The sequence below is a fragment of the Zosterops lateralis genome, assembly GCF_965231275.1.
Source record: "Zosterops lateralis genome assembly, chromosome: 6".
NCBI classification, from domain to species: Eukaryota; Metazoa; Chordata; class Aves; order Passeriformes; family Zosteropidae; genus Zosterops; species Zosterops lateralis.
Genome location: NC_139761.1, coordinates 16,199,259 through 16,205,724, shown reverse-complemented (window position 1 = coordinate 16,205,724; position 6,466 = coordinate 16,199,259).

The window sequence follows — 6,466 nt, the reverse complement described above, 5'->3', positions numbered from 1 at the left end:
CTGACAAGCACTTGCTGGGCCCACAGAGCCCAGAGCTGCCCAGCACCACCGCGGGGGGAGCCCTGGGGGAGCCCTGGGGTTCGGGAGCCTTTGGGGAGCCTTTGGGGAGCCCTGGGGTTCGGCAGCCCTGGGGGAGCCCTGGGGTTCGGGAGCCCTTGGGGAGCCCTTGGGGAGCCCTGGGGTTCGGCAGCCCTGGGGGAGCCCTGGGGGAGCCCTGGGGTTCGGCAGCCCTGCTGGGGCAGTGTTTTGTGGGCCAGCCCTGCTCCTGCCGCCTCAGACCAGCACCAGCCGCTTCCGATGCCGCTCTGGCCCCGCGCTCAGTTTAACAGAAAATAATGGTGTTAGAATAAATCAAACTCATCACTCTTGGTGTTTATTTCCCCCCTAAAAGAAAAGAACAGAACAGCCAAGGAGCTTGGGAACAACCTGTGAGCTGGCCCCGGAGTGTGTCGATGTACGAGCCCGGATGGAGCCGGAGCTGAGAAAGCAGATGGGCGGGTTTGCCCTTCTAACTAACCACAACAGGGCGGGGGAACTAAACCTGCCCTCAAACCTCCCGATTTACCCGAGGCCTGACACAGTTTTTCCGACAGTTCTCCACAGCAGCCACTGCGTGGCAGGAGAGATCAAGCGGAGGGTTTATTTTCTGCGGCGGGGGCGCGGGCGGAGCGCAGAGCGGGGCCGCCGGCCTGGGACGGGCGCCATCTTGTCCCCCTGTGGGGACCGGGGGCCGGGCACCGGCAGCCAGAGAACCACGGCCCGGGCCCGGCTGTGCCGCTGGCTGCTGTGGTTAGCGTTAGCGGGGCCAAAGGAGCCGGGGCAGGCAGCTCGGAGAGGCAGAGGCACAGGCCGGCACTGCCCAGGGCGCTGGCCCCGGCCCCGCTGCCCGCCTTCCCGGAGCGGGGTGGCGGGGGAGCCGTGCCCGGGCAGCTCCGCAGTGGCGGCGGCGGGCCCGGCCGAGCTGGCTGTGAGCAGGAGCTGCTGAGTATAAAATTAATGCCCTCAACAGAAGATAATAAATAAAACTCCAGGGAGTTTCTCTTTGGCACAGGGAGAAAAATTAAATGGGGTTCCCCTTTTTAAAATCCAGCATACTAGGGAGCTCTATTCGTAGCAAATAATAGATTTCCTGAGAAATGTTTCCTGAGAAACATGCTCGTAGAACATAGTAATTATTAACAAAGTCATATGCCACTTAATAAGAAATGTTTTCTGGATACCCAAAAACAATACAGAAAAGGACTATGCATGTTGTTGCTGCAAAATTGGGACGAAACTGTAGTTGTGAGTTTACATTTCCGTTTAAAAGTTGATTTTCCAGGTGATGCATAAAAAGAAATAAAAATAAACTCTTTTGTTTTGGGTTGACTAAAATGTTTTCCATTCTACCCAAACCAGAATTATTTTCCATTTGTTTAGTTTGGCCACTGAAGTGAGAAGCTTGTACGTCATTATCCACACACAACAGCAGGAAAGACATCTGAAGGACAGACAGGGTTTTAATTAACTGTAGTTCAGCATTTAAGATTGACTGAAAGGAATTAGAGTCATAATATGTATGTCCTGGCTAGGTATTTAAGTAAAAAAAAATAAATTATTTTCATCTTAATTTTGAATAAGATGCTAAAAGCTTCAGGAGTGAGTCAGTGCCTGTTTGAATTAATCACACACATAGAGAGGAAAGATGGCACCAGCTCAGTGTGCTTGTAGACAACAGATGTAAACATAGAGTTGGGTAATACAAAATAAGAGAAATATGATTGCTTATAATGCAGGGTGTGTAATAAGCTACAGTCTCAGCTATTTGCTTAAGTATTGACATACTGAAAGACAAAACCATACCAAAACAACCCGAACCTACATCACTTAAAAGAAGTCATTGTGCCAAAACACACTTGAGGCAATACCAGACTGTGTTTAGACAACGGTGTTTAACATTACCATGGGAACAATTGATGTTGAAATCCAAGACTACAAAAAAGCAAAAGCACAAAAGCACTCATATGGATTTGCAAAAGTTTCAAGAAACATGATCCAAATTTTAAGGGATTTTTAAAAGTATAAACCCATGATAATTAAAAATATGAAGGAATGCAAATACAATTATTCACTCCTTATTTGCTTGTGTGGAAGCTGTTTAGGAATTCTGTAATGGATCTGTGCCTTATACCTTGTTTGGAGAGCACATAATGTCTTGCAAACCAGTGCAACAAATGGCCAAAATGTTTGTATCCCATTTCTCCTGGTCTTACCAGAACTATGATATTAGTTCTGAAAGGCAATATGCAGATAGCCTACCTTTTATAAAACAGGTAGAATGTATATCCATGAACGTGGGAATTAATCTCAGTAGGGTCGTTTGCTAAAAACTTGGATTGAGCTGGCCTGCATAAGGCCCTTAAGTCCCCCACTTCTACAAACAACACCTGTGCACTGCTTACAGGTTAAACAGGTTTGCAACTAATCAGGAAAGAACTGTGAGAAAGTTTAATGTTGATCAACTGAAGACACTGTTGCTGCAAGAAATTACTATGACAACACTTATCCTACTTCTTGGACACCTGATTCTCTGGCTATACTTGGAGAGCTTTGGGTGTACATGGAATGAGGAAGCAAAATCCATGTCAGAAATGGCCAAATGGAACAAAGAGATGATCCTAGAATAAGGAAAAAAAAAACCTTAAATGTGATTAAAATTTACTGAATTCACAATGAGCTATTCATTCATGTGATCTTTATACAGAGGCCTCTTAAATTGGTAGTCTTTTGAGACTGGTTTTCATTGTGCACTGCAAAGTGAAAAACAGAGAAGCACTTAAACAGGCATCAGTCTGTACTGAGTTTCTGCTCATCTGTTCAGTTACAGGCTGATTTTAAAGCTGTAGAATTTGACAGCGAATCTAGATTTTTCCAGGTACCCTGGCTTCCCAAGTCTACGTGGTAGTTTGTCAACCTAAAGCGTGATACCAGCTTGGAATGCTATTTTCTTGTCAAGAAGTTGAAGGAGGAACTGTTCATTCCATCGTATCTGGATGTCCAAATATCTTCACTATTAGCTGATACAGCTTTGACTTGGGGGCACAGAAGAAAAAGTCTTTCAGTGCTCTTATGATCCCATGCCAAAAAATGTGCAAGAATGACAATTCCATGGGGAATCGTCTCTTTCCCAAGAGGTTGGAACACCCCCAAATGTAATTTCTTTGGCATATACCTTCAGACTCAGCATTTGTATTGTGATCTCATTCATCTGAGGGTGTTACAAAAGGTATCTTAATTATCTTAATGTTATTACATTCATTATGTGTTTATTATATATTGTATCACCCTATGCTGTATTATCTTATATTTATTATAAATATTTAATATATTTATTATGATATGTTTATTATATTTAGTAAAGATATAGTATGTATTTAGTAAATATATTTATATTATCTTAGTGTTATTATATTTAATAAAGTGATAAGATTGATGAAAAGCTTGGTTAGGCTTTTGCTCTTTCATTTGCCAAATGGTCCAGGACTTGCTATCTTGAGGCATAGCTGTGCATCCAACACCAGAAGTGGGCTGATGATTTCTGCTAGTCTTAGAATCCCATACCACTTGGGGAAGGGGTGCCTGGTTTTCTATCTCATCATCTCCTGCCTTGCCTGTGTTTTATCTTCAGAGTCCGTCTTTGCCTGCTGCTCTGTGTGAGCAGAACCTGGAAATTTCTGGCTCTAGGCACTACTAGTGGCCTTTGTATGTTTTTCTGGTGAGTGCAAGTTTGCATTTTAAACAGGATGATTGACTTAGTCATAAACCTCCCACGTCAGTGTGTTGATAGAACCTTAATCCTTTTCCATGTTTACAGGTCATGGCAGTACATCACCAGGCAGACTGCACATTGTGCTCAGTCTTCATACCACTCTATATATGAGTTACCTGAGCACTCTGCTGGGAGCATTTATTTGCAGACTCATGTCTATAAGACATGTTTCATTTTTCTAGAAGAAAAAGCACTGAGCATAGACGCACGCTAGCCTTGTAATTCTGAAGATATGTGTGGTTTTTTTCTTTTGGGTGCTCTGTAGATACATCCACAGTTACCACAGAGAAATAATTTCACTGCAGTGACCTATTTCACTGCCTAGGCAAAAGGCACTGTATGTATTTTGGTGATGTCACAAAAAGAAGAAAAACTTTTAAAAAGTTACAAGGAACCTCAGAAATCTCAAGGATCTCTGTCACCTCTGCACCTCATCTGACTTCCAAGCAAAATGTTTAGTACAGGCAGGCCCAGGTTTTCATCTGGGCCAGTAGGTTTTCAGGAGCCTTGTAGCACCCAGTGTAGGACTTGGTGATTCCATTACATTTGCGCTGTGAAATGTAAATTCCACTATTCAGAACTTTTGATGCACCACATTACAAAAGCAGCAAACCCAGGGCCATTGAGGTAGAGTTAAGATTCCATTTATCTCTTAAGTGCAAAGGATTGAGGTTAGCATCTCTGTTAAGTATCCAAACAACAGCATGTACATGTAAAATAAATGAAAAACTGAAATTGTTGAAGAGATGGGGAAGAACTGTAATTTCTTTTCCTATATACAATACTCAGTGCCTAAATATATAGCAAAAGTTAATATTTTAGACAGCAATTAAGCATTGACTAGGCATGGGAAATCTTCCTCAAACAGATGTCGTGTTACAAATTACGGCATTTATCAGCCTACTGATGATACCGTTTATTGTAAGTCTGCTCTTTCAAAGTGAAACCATATGTTGAACGGGAAAGAGTGGAAGCCTAATGTAAGATAAGACTGTTTATTACACTCTGCTGATGGATATTTTGTGGATGAACTTTCTTTACAATATAGTTTAGGGTTATATAAATTCTAATTGGTGTATGCAAACAAATGTGCAGACACCAGGTATAACATGATTTGAGTTAGCTGTCAGATGACACTTCTGGAAGATAGTGGGACCAGTACTATTGGTGCCAAACTCCCACAATATCAAAACCCTGTAAAGGTCCCATGTTCCAGTGTACGAATAATTTCAGTTTCAAAGGAGTAAGGAGAAAGACAAGTTGATAGTATTTTTTATTCCATTGCTCTTGGAAATTTTATTTTGCAGGAAAAGGTGTAGAATCTTGGAATACAAGAGGAAGCCAAATTCCCAGCTATTCCCTAGGAGTTCCAAAAGCTAGAGTCTAGAAAATGTCACCCTGCTGGTTCCTTGGAGCTGTACCCAAGGTTTCAGGTTTGGCTTGTGATTATGTCTGTCAGTCTCCTGTCGTGCTGATTGCCTGCAGCACTTCGTTGGAGTTGCAGTGTCCTTACAGAGAGCAACTCCTAATAGAGGACAATGAGTCATTTGAGCTACAGCTCCCATAGGAAGATATGGGAGTATTTCCAAACTGAGGCTTTTCAGTTTTTGGCTAAGAGACTATTTCTGAGTATTTAATTAGTTAATTTAAAAGAAAACAAGATTTTCCCCAGAAATCTAAAATGTGCATTTAATAAAGATCTAATTTTCTGCCAAAGCTGTTTTAACCAATGCTGGGAATTAGTCCCTGACAAAACTACTTGAAAATGAATTTCATAATGTAGAGTAAAATCCAGACAAATTTTTCCAGATGACCTTAGAGTGATGTTGTTATTACTCCTAAACTAAAAATGATAAACCAAGGAAACTTGTAATTAAGGTTAATGAAAAAGTGGCACATAAAAGATATGAAAAATACATCATTTGAGCTTGAAAATTACATCAATTTCTGCTTTTTCATGCTTTAACCTGATAGTTTTGAAAAAAAGGTTTATTTGGTTTGATTTACTCCGGAGCATCTTAAAACAGCCAGAGCACACTGAATAATCAAATAGTCTTTGGAAATAGTTGGTATTGCCAGAGCAGCACAAGTGTCTAGCCAGCTCAGCTCTATTGCTCATGTGTCAGCTGCCTGCTACCTTTTGGGCTTCTCTGTTCTTCTGGGGGCCTTAATCTGCACACAGCTATCTTGTGGTCCTTCTGCCAGTTTCTTCTACAGTTCCTTCTTCATATTCCTCTGTAGATACACACAAACCAGATGCATGAAGTTACACAGAGAAGCTCACATAATTCTTTCTGCTACCCCACAGTCATTTGGGCATGGCTTATTTTTATGTCTTCTGCTTCTTTCTTATTCTGTCTTTGTGGAATATACCTGAGGTAATGAATAGTCTATCAAGAAAATGAATAAAATTCATGATGATTTCTTGTTAACAGACATATTCTCCTTAGGAAAAGAGCAACGTTAGATATTATTTTTTAAAAGTAACTCCATTGGTTTCTAAGGGCCTAAGACCTTACCTTGAGACCTAAATTTTTACAAAAAAAATCAGTGGAGCTAAATAATAATAACATTTTGTTTTGTCTGTTCCACAAGAAAACATCTTATGAAGCGAACACGACAATAAGTACTCAATTAACTTCTCTTAACTCTTAATTT